Source organism: Sus scrofa, chromosome 1 (genome assembly GCF_054392235.1).
Source record: "Sus scrofa isolate SSC_HxYL_T2T_F1_AM1 chromosome 1, Sscrofa_HxYL_maternal_Yorkshire_Landrace_v2.0, whole genome shotgun sequence".
In the NCBI taxonomy this organism is placed as follows: domain Eukaryota; kingdom Metazoa; phylum Chordata; class Mammalia; order Artiodactyla; family Suidae; genus Sus; species Sus scrofa.
This window is the reverse complement of record NC_139383.1, coordinates 196,511,649-196,530,268: the sequence shown is the minus strand read 5'-3', so window position 1 is coordinate 196,530,268 and position 18,620 is coordinate 196,511,649. Positions and strand designations below refer to the sequence as shown.

At 45.0% G+C, this 18,620-nt stretch overlaps 1 long non-coding RNA gene across 2 annotated transcripts in view; it reads right to left on the bottom strand.

Moving 5' to 3' along the window:
* LOC146406941 (uncharacterized) overlaps window positions 1–10,041 on the bottom strand; it is a 64,979-nt gene extending 54,938 nt beyond the window's left edge. For both annotated transcript variants that reach the window (XR_014819687.1, XR_014819691.1), the window contains exon 1: window positions 9,834–10,041. This is a non-coding gene — a long non-coding RNA (uncharacterized LOC146406941). The remainder of the gene's footprint in view (window positions 1–9,833) is intronic.
* Window positions 10,042–18,620: the final 8,579 nt, after the last annotated feature.

Genomic DNA, 18,620 nt, shown 5'->3' with positions numbered 1-18,620 from the left:
CTTAAGTTTGCCTTTGAAAGAGGTGGTCTAGATAAGAGTTCCAGGAAGAAGACCAGGTAGAATATTTACATGTTAAAAGCACAGAGAGGGAAATAAAAGTCCCTCCTAGGAGGACTTTTGCTCCCTTAAGGCCAGATTTTTTCTTCCTTCCTTCCTTCCTTTCTTTCTTCTTTTCTTCCTTTCTTTTTTTCTTCTCTCTTTCTTTCTTTCTTTCCAGTGTTTACAAGCCCCTTAAGATAAATAGGGCAGGTTTGGAGAGTGGTGAAAAGGATTGGTGGGCTTTGAATTGCTGCTGAATTCACACCTTTGGTTCTGTAAAGACTAGATTTGTAAAACAAGGACAGCTGTTTTTAAATCCTCAAAGATTTGGGTGGCCACTTAAATGATATCAAAGGACAGACATACCTATCCACCTCAGTTGGAATGTTTTTCTTTCCCTCTGGGTGCACTTAGCTTAGGGGAGGAGGCCAAAAAGATTCCTATCAAGCTCTGAATGTCAGCTATGGTCGCTGTATGCTTACCATCTTGGTAATCAAGTTACAAAGATTTTTAAGGATCCTTCTCGAGTTTAAGCAGTTATTTAACTATGCTTCTCTATTTGGCCATCGACCTGAAGATGACAGCCTACAGCCTCATATTGTCCCATTTCTAAAGGTAATTTTTTAATAGTCTCTTCAGAGTGGAAAGGCAATTCATACAGAGGATTATTACTAGAATGAGTACCCAGATAAAGGAGGACAGAGGGGAGTGGTAGCTATACCAGTCTTTTAGTTTTAGGTACCTTTTATATATCTAATATTTCATTAGCCTTCTACAACCAATTCTTCAATGAAGCTCTTTTGTAATTTTGAAACTTTGGGGAGCTTTTGCATACCAATTAAAAAAGGTGCAGTTGTTTAGGATAAAAATCTAAAAATTTACCAGATTTTTTTCCCATTCAAAGGATACATAGTCTGGCCATTGTCAGATGAGTAGGAGCTTAATAGTGACTCAAATAAGATGCAAGAGGCATCCCGACAAGAGTTTGCCAAGGATGCAGCCCTCATAAGATTCAGAAAGTCACTCCCCAAAATAGTCGTAGAAAAAAAAAAGAACTTTGTTGCATCATGAACAAAGCAACAAAGGCTGAGATAACAAAGGTCCCATATGACAAACTCCCTTAAGAGCTGACAAAGAGACGCTTGGAATTCCAGTCTATTGGACTGGCCACAAAAGGCCCACCAGTATGGGCAATTTCAGGGCGGCAGGGGTCAGAGAGAGTTTTCTTACTGGTCAATAAGCCAAGCTCTCAAGACATAGAAAAACGCAAACGGAAAACCTCATCAGACCATTTTCATTTCTGATAGACCCTGCAGGTGGAGAATTGACTGACTGTAAGAATTCTCGCCTTTGGCTGGCTCTTGTCAGCTGTCCCAAGATCTCTTAGCTACAAGAGTTTGGGGGTGAGAAGTATCCAGCCAGTAAAGTCACATCCCATCCTGGTGCCAGCTGTTGCGAGGAATAAATTTTCCTCTACTTTTCTAGGTTCTTCTAGCTAGCCTGAGCATTAAATGAATAATACACAGATTAACAGAGAAAATCAAAAATTTAATAACATATGTACACATATAAATGGGAGAGACCTAGGAAAACTGAATAACCCCCTTTAAACTTTTAAAGCTTTACCAATCTAAGAAACAGGTATCTTTAAATTTCTCACATTTGGATTTATTGCTACATAAGATAAAAAGATATTATGTAAGGAATCACTAATAACCAATTACTAAATAATCAACTTATGAATAAATAAAACAGTAATGAAAAAAGTTCAATTTAATACTTTCTTAAGCTTTCTCCAAGTTTCCTAAGCGTCTTCTAAGTTTCTTAAGCTTCCTCTAAGTTTAAGTACATAGGGTCATAAATCATCAAATCAAAGTGCAGATGACTAATGTGGCAGTTACATATTGGAAACAGCATGAGCCCACTTGAGTTTCCCAGACCTAGAAGGGTCCAGAATTGAGGGCGTACTCTGGGTCCTGCTACTTTCTGAGCACACATGTCTGGATCCCCTTTACAACAGCAGAACTATGCAGAGAGGATGGGCAAGGTAGCTAACAGCACTTCTCAACAAGAGCTTGAAAGGAAACTGTCTCTAGGATTCCTTTCTTTAATTTCAGAGTCCCAAGTTCAATGTCTGTTCTTGCCATCAGTGGACATGGTTGGTCTAGAAGGGCAAATAAAGAAAGTTTCTCTCCTCTCCAGAACGAGTGCTGCTCATTCCTGCTTGGTAGCACTGTTGCTGTGGAAATGGGGCTTTCTTTTGGAAAAGGGCCAATTTGTTTCCTAGCATTTTCCCCTAGTTGAGAAAGAAGTGCGTACATAGGGTAGAATAAAATTCAAACAGTATAAGACCTAATGAAAAGCAAGCTTCTCTATGAATGCAGCCCTCAGGCCTTCCTACCCATGCTAATAATTTCTGGTCTATCCTTCCAGTAATATTGCCTGTGCATACACATCAAGTTTTGACATACATGGCAGCATGTCATGCACATGGTTGTGCCTCTTGCTTTTTTCCAGCTAACGTATTGTGTGTATTGTTCCAAATCTTCATGTAGAATGTACCTCATTCTTCTTACTATCTGTCTTCACAGTGTGCCATGGTAGCTCTGCCAGTTTATATCACCAGTGCTCTGCTGAAGAGGGCTGAGGTTGAATCCATCATTTGATTATCCTATGTACAAACAACCCTTTGTGCACACATGCTGGTATATGTGCTGGAATTAGTCCATCAAATAGAATTGCTGTGTCATAAGATTTTGCATTTTTAGGTTGACTAGATATTCCAAAATCACTTTCCAAAGAAGTGATTTCATGCTGCCAAGGGCACCTAGAAGGGCTTTTCTTCATTCCCTCAAAAGGAGCTCTTTAAAGATCAGCAATCCCACACACACTACACACACACAAAAAACATCCTAAAGTGAAATCGATTTCTAAATGAAAGATCCAAATTATACAAATTGGCAACTGTTGGGACCCCTCAAAGGGGTCAAATTGGGTCCATGAATCTGAGTCTCTTTATGATGACATTAGTTGTCTCCAGTACTCTGAGGTCCTTGGGAACCACACCAGTTCTGCAATCTTACCCAGAAATCACTGTCTCTGAAGGAGGTGATTGCCCCGATACCCCTTAAGTGCTCATACTGAAACAACTTTCTAGCACATTCTTCCATTCTGAAGCTTGAGCTTGTCCTAGCCCCCAAGGTATTACCACAGTCATTCTCCATGTCCCTGGCCCCTAATATCCTCTGCCCTGAGACTGACTGCACAGGGAGAAAATGACCACGTCCACTGTCATTTATAATAATGATGATTTTGGATGATGTAGACGTTCTCCACAACAGTGCTCGTAACATTTAAATATATCACCCCATTTATGTCCATTGCCCCTCACCAGGATGGGGAGAGTAGTGTTGAGAGTCTGTGGAGATACAGGAGAGGTCATCTCGATCCCTTTTACACACCATGAGAACAGCATCCTGAGCCAGGGTCCCAGGATGAATCAAGGTGGAGCCGCCACGATGCCAGACCTCCTCGCAGGGGCTAAGGATGTGCCAGCAGGTGGTCACGGGCTTAGATCTGGCCCTCCAGAGGGGACAGGTGCCTGTCCTCTTTTAACCTTTGGATAAAAGGATAATAAAGTGGGGTGGGGACGACTGGGGAAGGAGAACAGGTGGAATTGGGAAGAACAAATTTGGCACAACCCTGCTGTGAGGTGCATGATTCCATGGTGTTCAAGGAGGCTCTTTTAGGTTCAGCTCAAGTAGTGAGTGGTTGTTGGGGTGAGAGAAACCCCCCACGTCTGATAGGGATTGTGTACCTCATACAGGGCCTGATTTATTCAGGAGAGTAATGCATACAGTAGGAGGCTAGGTTTTGAATTCCAAAGAGGAACAGGAATGTAACTGCTGGCTGCTCTGAGCTCTCTGGTTCAGGAAACCACAGACATAATTGGTATTTTGGAAGGCTTTCGGCAACCCACCTGGCTGTCCCTGGGCTGAGCCCAGGCAGGAAATTCTCAAGTGTCCCACTGTGCCCCTAGTAGAACCAGCACTGGCATAGGAGCCCCACTGTAACAGCTCTCACCTAGAAGAGGATGTTATCTTCAATACCAATCAGGGAGTTCCTTGAACTTCCCTGGGGCTTCGAGATGAGGGCCAGGGGCAGGAGAGGAAGGAGGGAGGGAGTTAGCAGTTGCTACACCTACGCTCTGTGTGCCTAGGGCTACGTTAGAATCACATTTAGTATTCGTCAGTCCCCTAGCGATAGGTACACTCTAAAAGGGGAAACTGGAGGATCAGAGAGGTTTGGTAACTTGTCTGGAGTCACACAGCTCTTCAGTGTCTGTATGGACATTGACTAATTTGGCCTATCCTGCATCCCTTCCTTCTTAAGAAATACCACCTCCTCTCCTGGGCTCAAATGCAAACAACACTCCCCTGCCACCTGGGGGTGTACATGTGACTCAGAGCTGGCCAATCAGCACCCTCAGCACAACCTTTGCTGAATCCCTTGGCAGTCCCTCAGGAAATAACCTCACTGAGTCATCATTTTCTTAAGGCCCACGCTCATAGCCAGCAGCACTCTCCAGCAAGCAGTTTAAGTCCAATGTAGCCATGGACTCGAGGACACTTCTAGCATTTTGGTCCACTGCCAAAGCCACCCCTCCCCAACAGACACACATGCATGCACACACGCACACATGCACCCATTCCTCTGGGTGTTGAAGCTGGAAAAAGCGTCCCTTGATATCTGTCCCCAGTCCTGCTCTGTGGCCGTGGGCTCTGTTGCAATCAACCCAAGCTGTAATGGGGCAGGACCCTTAGAGGTGCAGGACCCTTAGAGGTGCCAGGACCCAAACATTGCCAGGAGATTGTCTTCATCTATTTGGGCTGCCATAACAAATACCATTGGCCACATGGCTCAAACAACAGCTCTTTATTTTCTCATAGCTCTGGAGGCTGGGAAGTCTAAAAGCAAGGTGCTGCCCAAATAGATCTCATTCCAAGGGCTCTCTTTTTGGCTTGCAGGCGATGCCATCTCACTGTGTGCTCATATGGCCTCTTCTTACATGTGCAGGGGGGTGAGGCTTGGAGGGGAGGGGCCTTGGGGGTGGGAGGAATGGCAGGCTGCTCTCTGATGGCATGTTTTCTTACAAGGACAACAATCCTATTGGATCAGGGTCCTCCCCTTATGACCTCACTTAACTTTAATGATGGACATAAAGTATTTCCAAATACAGTCACCTTGGGGTTAGGCCTCCAGCCTATAAATTTGGGGCAAAGACAAGGGCATAACAGAGATGTGCTGGAAGCTTTCAGTCCAAGGAGATGTGGAGAAAATACAGAGCAGAATATTTAGGGGTCTGGCAGGTGGTTGGTACTACTCTGCAAGGGTGCAGACTTGGGCAATGGCGAGTCTCAGGACGGACACCTTCCCAACTGGAGCTTCTCCTCCATCTCCTTACAGGACAAAATGTTGGCTTTTCTTCCACATTTTGGTGTCAGTATATGTCAGGGCTTGCTGGTTTCAAGATAAATCCACACCTTAAGGTTGTGCTATCCCAACTGGGAAAACTAAATTAGTTAACTGAAAATGAAAAATAGGAAAATTAAGCCAGCAAATTTTCCAAACATATTGGGCCAATTTAAAACCCAGGTTAACCCTGATTTATTGTTTTAATAAGATTCCTGTGTAAGGAAAAATGACTGGTCTGCAACATAAATAAGTACAGAGGAATGTGTTTATTCGTCTGCAATGTGCAGGAGCAAACAGGGCAAATGACTCCTCAAGCTTTCCGCATTTTTTTTCTTATTTTTAAAACCACTGGGCCTTGAAGCATTTTTGCCTAAGACTAATGTCCACAGAATAATATAAAAGACATTGATATTCTGAGTTCCTTTTTCCCCAGAAATGACCCATGTTGGGGGTCTGGGGAGCCACTGGCCCATGGCCCTCTGGTCAGGACAGTCCCATGGCTGAAAGAGAAGACACCAAGTGGAGGGACAGCTGGACCTGCCCCAACCTTCATACAGCCCAATCTGGGGCCATCCTGCTGTCACCAAGTTTTCACTGTAGATCTGAGTCTTCAGGAGGCAGAGGGACCCCATCCTTCTTAGTAAGCCAAGTCCACCTCACTGTCCATCTCAAGTTCAGGGAGCTTGGCTGGTTGCCCTTGGCCTCCCTGGCCGCCCACAATGCAGACCTATGGTCAATGGCTCTGGGGTGCTCACTGAACCCTCAGGTCATAGGAAGCTGTGTGCACTTTCATCTGACCTCAAGGCTGGAGGTAAAGTGCCCCAAAGTCACAGCCAAGGTCCAGACCATCCGTGGCTAACCTGCAGCCTCGAAAATCACATGGTCATCTCTGACTCCAAACACAAAGGCCAGAGACGTAAGGACCATGTCCAGGGCCTTGCAAAAGTGAGCCCCTGGTTCCCCAGGAAATAAATTCTTGGGAAGTAATAGGCTCTATCAAGAAGCCATGGAGCATAAAGTGGATCTAGCTGTGTTCCCAATGATTTATTTCTTGAGCTGAGCAGTGGATATAAGGGTATCTCTTGTATTTTTCCTCATCCTTTTAAAAAAATGTTTCATAGAATAGATTTAAAAAATAAAATTTCAATAAGAAAAAATGCAGTAAGGTGAGAAGTGGGAATATGTCTTGAAACTCAATATGCTTGATGAATTTGAGGGGGAACTAAAGAATTCCATGTTTTGTAAGAAGTTCAGATATGTTTCATCGAGGGTCAACAATGTTCTAAATCTTTGCCCAGGGTAAGAGAAATAGAATCCATCAGTGCCTGAGTCAAATCCTAAAATATTAGCCATAGACCATCCCATTATTTTTTGGAACCAAGAGAATAGAAAACTGATCCTTCCATCTTCTTACGTGCATTTCATCCTGGACAAACTCATTTTCATTGATGTAGTTCCCACACACAGCCCCAGAAAGTAGATGATGGCCTTTGGCCTTTTCGCCATGGAGGATGGGAGTTAGACACATCATATGAGGAGGCTGAGCACATACTAGGAAGGGGCAGGAGGGCTGGATTCAGAAACAAAGGCACTTTGCTCCATAAACCCTCGACCAAGCTCCAAGTCTTTATAAAAGCCCACCCTGCCCTGGAGCAATCTAGTGTGCGTTAGATGTTAGAGAACACTACTTGGGAACAGACATTTATCATTATTGATTTGAATTTGATGGGTATTTATAACACTGCCTTTTCAACGAAAAGTAGAAGATAAAAAAGGTTGGGGAGTAAGGGGGATTGGAATGGTTTCATGAAAACAGAATCTCTATCATGAGGCACTGGCTCATATTAACAAGTCCATGAAATTGATTTCCATGGAAAATGCTTTAGATGAAAACCCAAGGAATCCTTTTAGAATTACTGCAACAGTTAGCTTTTGGGGAATGTTTGTATGTCTGTATGTCTGTGTATAGGTATATATGTATGCATTGGTTTGTTTGTTTGTTTGTTTTTGGTCTTGCCTATGGCATGAGGAAGTTCCCAGGCCAGGGATCAAACCCACACCAGAACAGCAACCCAAACACAGCAGTAACATTATTGGATCCTTAACCCGCTGAGCCACCAGGGAACTCCCATATGTATGTATTTTTAATTGAACCATTTCTTGCTTTTGATAATGAGGCCCAAGTAAAAAAGGCTTTGTTATATACAGTTTGTACACATTTCAAATAAGTTAAATGCAGCTTAATTCATTGCTCCATTAAAAGTGATAATTTCCATGTGATTAGGTTGATTGATGAGTTACTAGTTGAGTTAATCAATGGAAATACAATGAATATTTTTATATAAGAAGAGTTGATTTAGGAGGTTGGAAAGAATATAGTGGATCTGTTTGATAAAATACACAGCCTTACTGCCTAGCTAGAGAATGGTATTCTCAATAGGTTTACAAGAAAATCTTTAGCTAAACTATAGTGTGATGTGGTGGGAAGGAAGGGCACCAGCTCAGGAGTCAGGTAGATTTGGTGGGCATTTTACAAGATGTGTGACCTTGGCACTAGGCTCTTCCTCTGTAAGTGGGAATAGTGAATCCCCATCTGGGTGGTGCTTGTGAGGGAAAGTGAAACCACGGGTATAAAACTGCCAGCCCACAGGCTGGCACTCAACACAGAGTAATTTCCCTTTCCACCTCAGGAAAAGATGCTTTTATCTAAAGAATCAGTCTAGGTTTGAATTCACTGTAGGGATAGTGAGAGAAAACAAAGTAATGGGATTCTATCAATCGTTTCTCTCCATGTCTCCAAAACCCTTTAGGAGAGTGGATGATGACTGGCGTAAGTAACCCTTATGCAGGCATAGAGCTTTTCCAGTTGTTAAGTATTGAAATGCTTTCTTACCAGTTGCTAAGTTGCCTCTGAATCAAGTCCATGCATGACCATTCCAACTACCTTGAAAAGCCTCACCTTCCCTTGATCTGGCAACCAGAGACTTAATGCCTACTCATGGGGGGAGGAGGAGGGAGCTGCTTCAGAACCTGCTTGAGAGCTCTGGCTAGTTGCCCATTCTGAGATACTGGAAGGTCTTACCCTGCCCTACTGGTGTCTACGTGCTTTATGACTCTGGTTTCTAACTAGTTCTCTCTTCATTCACCACTTTGATTCCCAAACTTATTTGCAGGATAACAGAGAACTCGCAATCACTGTCCCCTGGGGAGGTCCCTCTGGTGGACTAGAGCTGGCTGTCCCTGCTGTCTCATCTACTTGGATGGTTTCCCCTCTTAGCTCCAGCTGCTGGGGGTGGGGGGTGGGGATCACTTTTCCTTATAAGATTTGTAATATAAACCAAAAGAGTGTAACTGGAATCCAGTCCTACAGGGTAGCTTTGTTTGTTTTGAAGGATTCTGAACCATGAAAGGAGGGCTCTCAGCAATGTGGTTTCCTGTGGGTGGACTTGCTCTGAATGTGATCCCCTCCCTCCCCCAAACCAGGGCACTTTGCATCCATGGAGAGAGCTGACAGCCCCTCCCAGACCCAGCCCACACAGATATGAACTGGGCAAGTCTGGTGGGGCCCCCTCCTGGGAGTTACCTTCTCTCTGGAGGGTTGTGTAATTGTCAAGAGCCCATGAATCCATATTCACCCCAAGCGCTGTCTTTGTTCTTTCCATTAATATTATTATTATTATTATTATTTTTTTTTTTTTTTTGGTCTTTTTGTCTTTTGTTGTTGTTGTTGCTATTTCTTGGGCCGCTCCCGCGGCATATGGAGGTTCCCAGGCTAGGGGTTGAATCGGAGCTGTAGCCACCGGCCTACGCCAGAGCCACAGCAACGCGGGCTCCGAGCCGCGTCTGCGACCTACACCACAGCTCACGGCAACGCCGGATCGTTAACCCACTGAGCAAGGGCAGGGACCGAACCCGCAACCTCATGGTTCCTAGTCGGATTCGTTAACCACTGCGCCACGACGGGAACTCCTCTTTCCATTAATATTAAAGATCACATACTTAGTACCAGGCACTGCAGAAGACCCTGTCCTTGCTGGTTTTTAAATGCTATTAAATACTGTTGTGATTAATAAGCCACAAATGTATCCAAAGCTTACTGTACTCAGAGGCTTTCAGTGACCTATCTGAAAAAGCAACTGTTGCTAGAAGTAAAACTACAGCACTGTCCTGTGGGGAAGACAGTAAAATTTGACATTAACAAGAGGTTCTCATCCCAGAAAAGTTGAGCAGTATTATTGTAGCTCATTAACGGAGATGAGGAGAAGGTACAGAAGCAGTGATTAGTATATCAGTAAAGAGACATAAGAACGCCAACTCACCACTCTTCTGCATGGGAAGCCATCACTCCAGCCAGTGGGGTCTTCCTAGTTCTTCATAACTGTGAAATCAAGAGGAAGATGTGGGTGATTCCAGAAACTTAAATCTCAGGAAAGCATGCCCACATGTCAGTAGGACTGTTATGATTCAGATCAGTGATGGCTGCTGAATACAAGTATGTCATCAGCTCTGGGAGCGTGGAGGTGTAAGGGGGCTGCAGGCCAATGCAATTAGATTTGCATCTTCTCTTTCCTCCCTCCTCAGCCCCCTCCCCGCCCCCACCCCATTCCGCCTTCCTCTGGCTGGTCTTCAGAAAAGTGTTGGCAGGTAGCGCCAAGCTGGGACAGCAGCCAGGTTTCTAGATGGAGGCCTGAGCTGCAGCTGTGTTGGCAGAGAAAGGCCTGGAAGAGCCAGGGTAAATGAGTTAAGTCCTGATTCTCTGTGGGAGCTTTGGGATGTTTCTAACACGTGGGGGGCGGGGGGTGGGGGACTGCAGGCTGGATCATATCAGCTGGTCCTAGCACAGTGCTGCAGGCAGACAGAAACCCTGCAACAGGGACAAAATGAAAAGATTTGCTAGAGCAAAGTGGTGGAGAGGGCAGGGGGGCAGGGGGAGGCAACCCTTGTGGTAAACAAAACCTCAACACAAGTGAGTTTTATTTTTATTATTATTATTTTAAAATAAATTCTCCTTTTTCTTTTGATTTGCTGCCAAGGTTGCGATACCGCTTCAGTTAAGTCACACTATTTCAAGCAACCATCTCCTAATCTTACTCATCTGGGTCCAGACTGGCAGTGTTTTAGGAAGTATCCAGTGTCTAGGGGCAGCGGACCAGGTGTCTACAGAGTTAAATAAAATGGAGAATTGGCAAAGTGAAGGTGACAAATATCTGTAGCCATCTCTGTGTCTCAGATCCAAAAGCACATTACTCTCTCCTCAAGCAGTGAGATGAGTCACGACTAAGCCACAGAGGGGCGGGAGGTCTTAGCATCAGCTTAGCTGATCTATAAAACTTCCTCAGGAGTTAATTTTTGACATAAAATGGATGAAAACATTTATTATGAAATATTATGAAAAAATGGTTGAAGCTGGTTTAAAAATTGCTTCAATACCCTCATGGCAGCAGAATAAAGCCCTGCCACCACGAAAATGTTCACTCCCACTCAGCAGAATCTGTGCCCATGTCGCCTTACCTGTTAAAAAGTGTGAGATGACCCTGGATGACGAGGGTGAGCTTGATGTCATCACGACGGGGTTAGAAGTGGAAAAGGGAGACGGGGTAGTCTGTGTCAGTGACAGGATGTAGGAAAGGCTGGACGTGCCATTGCTGGCTTTGAAGATGGAAGGGAATCATGAGTCAAGGGATGCTGGCAATTTCTAGAAGATGGAAAAGGCAAGAAAACAGATACTCTCCAAAAAGGAATACAGCCTCACCGATACCCTGACTTATCAATACCTTGACTATAGCCAGTGAAAGATAACTTATATGTCATAAATCATAATAAGAAATAATAATGTGTGTTAAGTCACGAAGGTTGTGGTCATGTGTCACAAGCAGCAATAAGAAAGAAATACAGTCAGTATCACAGTCAGTATCAAAAGCAGTATCAAATAACATTAAAGAGCCAAAAAGTTCTGTATTTCATTTAGAATAGAAGACAGTCTGTTCTACTTAGATTCGCCAGAAGTATTTAGTCACTAAACAAATACATATGAAACACTTCAACTTTCATAAGATGTTATTTTCTTAGTTCCTCTTCTCAACAGGAGGTGAATATCAAACTTTAATTACATTCCTATAGTTGGGTAAATATGGAAGTAGGTGTTTTCACAAAACCTAAGGCACACAAAAAGTAGATTATAGACAGGGCCACTTAGGTGTCTCATGGGTCACTGCCTAGAGAGTTTAACCCCTGTGCCTCACTAGTTTGGGAAATTAGCAAATATCTAGATACGACTCTTACTTTCCCCACCCCTGGATTCTGAAATACATTAGAGATTCAGCCTTCAGAAGTGGTTAGTACATCAGCTAAGATCTAGAATTTTACTGGCAGGAGATGCAGGCATGAAACTTCCCCAAATTTACAGCTTTCACAAGAGGAAAAGTAATAAAGATACCTCGTACTTGAATATTTCAGGTTAAGCTACAATGTCCCAAGGTGTATTTCAATGGCCTTTGGGCAGGGAGGTGGGGGGGGGTGGAGGTGTACATTTCGTGAAAAATGATCTCTGATTTCAAAAGGTTTTCGGGTGGGAAAATAATGTTTCTATCATTGGCCTCCTACCATAACATGATAACCCAATCTGATGTTTAACCATAGGAAGATATAAACCCGAGTCAGACTGCATGAGAGCATGTTTTCCAAGTTCTCTCCCTATTCTAATTCCTTTGCAAGTAAATTGTGGGTCAGCTGTAAGTAATCCCAGGCTCCCAGTGGTGCCCCACAATGGTTGGAGAAGTAAAAATAAACTGGAATTGATGGGAGTCAGGATGAGAGGAGTGATCCAGCTATAGCGCTGGTCTCTCAGGAGGAGGACCCATACCCTGAATGCAGAGTTGGGACCGTGTGAAGCTTGGTTCCCGTCCCCCCACCATGGTATTTACTATTTAAATATTCTCACTGGTGGGCCATGCCTCTGGTTGGAGAGAATATCCAGTAGCACATGGATACTAGCAGTGCCTTCTAAGAAGGGATGGCGTCGCTGTGGATTGTGAGGTGGACTGGAGGCGGCTATGTGTACAGACAGCACATGCAGCTCTGCAGAAAGGAGGCATTTAATAGTCCAGCATGGGGTTTAACTAAGTGGCTGGGTTCATGGCAGCCCCAGGCTGCAGAGGAAAAAGTCCACAAGGTAGGGCAGAAGCTCCCTGTTACAGGGCAAACCTGTAAAGAGTTGCTTAAGAAAACTGTAGCTCCTCCATTCTAAATCTAATTCTACGGAGTTCCCGTCATGGTGCAGTGGTTAATGAATCTGACTAGGAACCATGATGTTGCCGGTTCAATCCCTGGCCTTGCTCAGTGGGTTAAGGATCCGGCATCACCGTGAGCTGTAGTGTAGGTCACAGATGTGGCTCAGATCCAGCGTTGCTGTGACTCTGGTGTAGGCTGGTGGCTACAGCTCCGATTAGACCCCTAGCCTGGGAACCTCCATATGCCGTGAGAAGCGGTCCTAGAAAAGACAAAGAGACCTAATAAATAAATAAATAAATAAATAAATCTAATTCTAAATCTCATGTACAGTGGGTGTGGGACCCTTTCTGGCTAGACCTTGGAGCTGGGATTTTTTCCTTGGAGCGGAGCTGGGGGTGGGGTGGGAGGGGCATTTCCAAAGTGGATCATTAAATGTTTTTTCAGTAAGAAGTGGCAAGAATTTGAATGTCGCATCCCTTCTCCAAACTCAAACCAACCTCAAACCAATCTCAAAGCCCCTGAGTTCCTGTCACGTGAACATTTCATTTTGCCATTCAATTAAGTGAGCCTGAAATTCAAAATGGAAAAGGTTCAAACCAGTCACTGCCACAGTGAGTCCTCAGGTTTCCTAGTTCAAAGGCAGAGTTGGGCAGCTCAAGAGAGATGAATCTGAGATGGTTGCAAGGAAGGAAAGGTTGGAAGTGAACACTTGGAACCAAATCAGAGCAAATGAGTCCAACAAAGCACAGGAGGAAGAAAGGTCCCATAGAAAGATGGATGGAGGGTCGCTGTTCAGGCTCTCTGAAGACTCCTACAGAAAACCTAGCACACAGGGGAGGCCAATAGAGACGCAGCTCTTCTGAGACCTCAGGCCGCCAAGCTCCCCGGAACGGCACATGGCTCTGCAGACAGGGATGCCGGAGAGTGCGCCGAGCCAAGCAATCAACACTTGGTGGTGTGAGGGTGGAGAGAAGAGGTTTGGGTTCACAGGAAAGGCTCTTGGGTTTCAGACCTGATAGCTTCTTAAACACATGGAGGGCTGATTGTATACTTTAGTGGAGTGGAAGTATGCCCAAGGATTTCCTTGGGAGTCCCCTTTGGTGTGGGCTCATAGAAGGATGGCAGAAGAATATTTGCACGGAGCCTGGACTTCAGAGTCGATACAGCTGATTAACAATCTTGTTTCTTTAATTCTTTTTTCATCCCTCTTATGCCTTCCTAACACGACCCTGATGTGCATGGGGTGGAGAGCGGGGCCAGAGAAAGGGGAAGGTGGGCTCAGAGAAGACTCTATGATCCCTGTGTCAGACTGTGAGTGGCCCTTGGGGTGTCCTTGGGCAAACGTTGATTGTGAACTTCAAGGACAGACGGAGGCCCCGTGTCTCACACAAGACTTGGCCACTGAATGATTGGTGACAGGCTGCATAGTAGCTCATTTCTTCTTTTCAGGCTTCCTACTGGCTTAGTTTATGCTAGGCTGCCTGTCAGACTAAAAGTGGTGTGGAGCTTTGTAAATGAAAATGCCGCTTATGAAAATGCATGTGGCAGTTGTCTCAGGTGGGGTCTCCAGGAAACAGAATCTGAGAAGGACACTGTGAATGCAGGTGATTTGCTGGGAAGTGCTGTCTCTGGGGTAGGGAAGGGGGCAGGACTAGGCAGTGGAGGAAGTTTAACTGCTATGCAGCCATCAAAAAGCCTCAGCTGATACCAATGGGAGTTTTGGGTCTGGGTGGCCCTGCAGAGTTGCCCTGAATTGTGAGCAGGCCAGAGGTCACCACTTCTGCATTGCTACTTCACAGTTGTGGATTCAGGGTATGCCTGCATCATGGAGCATCCTCACAGGGTGTCTTCTCTATCCAATCCCCTCAATGGTCCCCAATCTTTTTATCTTTCTTCTTCTAAGTCCCTGACCCAGCAGCTAAGAATTCACCAATCTAAGAGGCTCTATCTATTCTAACCTTGGATCACTTCTCTTTCTACCCAAAGTGGATAAGCAGGTAAATCACAAAAAGCTCTGCCCATTGTGAGGATTTCCAAATTGAGCCTACATACTGAGCTGATTGATCCATGAAGCAAACTTGACCCCCACTCTCCATTGTCATGTGGCCATGGAGCTGAGGGAGAGACCCAGGTTCTGAGTGGGTGACATGGGGACCTGACTACTTCCTTAAGTAAGCTCACTTACGCCCTCTGGCCCTGTTTGTGCCCATTTCCAAGGGCACCACTCCCCCTTACTGACAGCAGAAAGTGGAAGAGTTAACATAGCTCTGGGAAAAGACCATTCTCTTGTCTGTCCAAAGTGACTGTGAATGATTTCAGATCTTCCTTTCTGATCAGAATAAAAAATAATAGCCCCAAACCATGTGCCAAGGCCATGTTAATTTGTTATAGCTAAGATACTCACTGTGGCAAAGTATCTGCAATTGGGGCTACTCTTTGGTTAAGTTGTTAGCAATTCACTCTCATTGTTCAAAGTCTGTCTGGCTTTTGTAGGGGACAGACTGGTTGATTAATGGGGATATGATGGGCACCCCTCCCTGTCCCCTGTATCCTTCGGGTCTTTAAGGATGGCATTAATCTTTGTCATTCCCCTTTGGTCATGAAGTTGTTTGTTTACTATCTTGACCATTGGGGCAAGAAGACTTTCTGAGTGGGCTTCCTCTCAATGACCACTCTTACTTCACAGCTAAGTAGCTACAAGGGTGTTCTTCCAACTACCAATTATTTCTGTTCCAAATATACATCCTGGGTCCAGGGAGGAGACTGTCTGGTGGGTCTGTGTACCCAGTGGACTCACTGAGAATTGGGCCTGACCTGGACCCCATTTATCACCCAGACTCTGTGTCTACCCTCAAACAGGTGGCCTAAATGACACCTCCATTCCCCAGGGCATCAAGATTGGCTCAGAGCCTGTATCCAACAGTAGGTGAAATATTGGGGTCTTCCCTTTTGCCCATTGTGTGAGGACTCAAGCTCTGGAGGCAGCATATTCTGAGAACTTTCTGCCCTGATGGAGGATATCTGTTCTAGTAGGCCTGCTTCTGAGTCTTTCGGTCCTGCCTTCTGCCGTCTTCCATGGCACTTCTGGCCTTTCCTTCACGTAGTGTGAGCCATCAATTTCTCCAAGCTCAGAGAGCCATCCATAGCACATTAGAATGTTTCCCTGGAGTCTTTGTCAGTGTAGTACCTCCTGTACCCACTGGGTACATAACCTCTCCCTCAGCCAAATTTATTCTCTGACCCTATTGATTCAGCATCTCAGGATCCATTTCTATCAGTTATGTCCAGGCTCTGTTCCAGTCCCTGTTGACAAAGTCCTGTAGCGCCTCCAGGGTCTAGCCCTTTGCCTCATTAGCAGACCCAGCACCTCCCCAGACCAGTGATGCTGTGACTCGACCCTCCTCACTTGCCTACTGGTCAAGAGAGTTATGAGTAGAGTTTGGGGAGAAGACACGCACTGTCATTCAAGACAGAGACTTCCGTGCCATCTTCAGGCAGGAGAGGAGACTTTAATGTGGAAGAATGGGCCATGTTGGTGAACCCAGATGGTTCAGAAGAATCTGGGAATTCATGTTATAGGTATACCTATCCCATGTCTCAAAGCCTTAGCACAGCAGACCTGTTGAGGCCAAGAACCCAACCTTCTCTGGAGCTCTGCTACTTTCATAATGAAACCCTGGGCCTGTTGCTTAGTTTTTCTGCCCGCCACCTGCCAAGGGGTCTCTTCATATGCTCTGGCTTTCACACTTGGCTTTGAGGTCATGATTTATCATTCCCAGCATCCACTATTGTAGGTCTAGTTCCCAGGGAAGCCAAGTTCAAGACAGAGATTTGCCCACAGAAAGCTTATTGGGGGGTGGAAGTGCTTTTGGGATCACCTCTTGTGCAGGGAGGAAAGAAAGCAGAATTGGGCAGAGGGAGTGCACAGAGATGAGGTCATAGCATATGCTTTAGCTGATCCCATGGGGATCTCAGTCTGGGATGGCTCTGCAGGCTTGTCCCAAATTGGGATAAGGGCCTAGGCCTTTATGCCCTGCAGGAAACAGTCACCCAGGAAGGGTGGCCCCTGGGAAGGAAGCGAGGTGACCTTGAGTAAAGCTTTCAGCTCAGAGTAAGTCCCAGAAGGGACTTGGCTGAGAGCTGCTGGCCTCTGGCACAGAGAGGGGCAGGGAATGAATGTTTGAGGCCTCCAGGGAGATCTGGATGAGAATCCTGATGGCCACCGCACCAACCTATCTACTTATCTATAACATTTTAGAAACCTTAACCGCACACCAAGAAATGACTTGCAGATACTTGCGAGAAACAGCAGTGAACTACCTTTCAGGCCTTTGTGAACCTCAATCAACAGCACTTTAGGTTTTGCAGGGGTCCAAGTTTCAAAATAAACTCAGATCTTTTTGTCTTTTTGTTTTTAAACCTAGACACCAAAAGAAGTCCATTTGGCATTCGGAATAGACCATTGATGTTTCTGCTAGAATTTCAGTCCTCTGCTCTATTCTCTTGAAATTAAAGCCACATCCACTCTCTAAGCAATTCAAAGTAACAGCCTCATGGCATGCAAACATGTGTTCCCAAGGATGCCACACTGAGCCAAGCTTGTGGTCCTGAGCTGCCCAGAGCCAGCTGCTATTTTCACTGGGTCTGCAGACAGCGCACAGTCTGCTCCCCCATGCAAGGAAGTGGTGTAACAAGCATGGCCCGTTCCTTAGCCAGGAAAAGCAGTCGAATTCTGTGTGCCGAAGACAAATTGGCCATAAACTCTGCAAGCCACGGAGGTTATTTCAGTTACTAAATGATTAAAGTCTCTAATCTCTGGAGCGGTGATAAAGAAGACCAGAAAAGGGGGCCGGGTTTTTGATGTTTGGGGAAAGTAGAGAACGTCTCTCTTGAGAGCATGCCAGAGGAAGCCCACCCCATCAAGGAACCACAGATAAGTAAGACATCATTAATAAATCAATGACAGGAAAATGAAAACGGAAGCAGATGACTCAGCCAGTGGATCAGGTCGCAGATGAAAAACAGCACATCTGTTGCTACCATCGATGCATTAACGAATAAGTCTGCTGGATCAGACAGCCTTTGGTACTAATACTTGGAATAATGAAGCTTCAAGAGCGATTAAAGCATAAATCAATTTTTAAATGTATCTTGTACCTCCCCCAAACAGCAGGAGGCATATTTTTCCTTGCTTTGAATTCTTTCTGGCAGGCAACGGGAGGTGCAGGGATTTAAAAAAAAAAAAAAAAAAAAAAAAAGAATGCTGCCTCGTTTTGGCTCTGCTGTGAGGTATAGCACAGAGCTAATTTAGTGTTTAGCCTCACACTTTGATTCTTACCAGCTGAAGGTGCTGAGCTGTGCTTAATCAATAAGTTATATCCAAGCCAATGCATTTCAGCTCCAGGAAGAGCCATCAGCCTCCTTGTCCAGTGCAGCTTGGTTCTAGCCCCTTTTTCTTTTCATGCTGATATTGATGTACATTTTCTTTTGTTTTTATTGAAGACTTCAGCAACATTAACAAATGGAGGTGGTGAAGACATTTTCCTCTTTGGAGGCACAGCTTCTTCATAGCCGATGAAAAGAGTTGCTTCTCCCTAATGGAGAAATGGCCAGGTTTTAGGACATGAAGGATGAATGGAAGCCATTACTTTGACAAATCATATGTCTGTGTCCAAAGGAGGGAGCTGTACTCTCAACATAAAAATCTTTGATTTAGAGATGTTGGGATAAGGGGAGGCCCAGGGGAGATGGCTCAGGTTGGGAAAAGGGGGAAGGGCCAGAAAGGACATAGGGCAGCACCGTCAGGATAGGAAATTAAATTTACGTCCAAAGTTGCTCTGAAAAGCAGAAAATCCTGTAAGCTGGCTAATAAATGA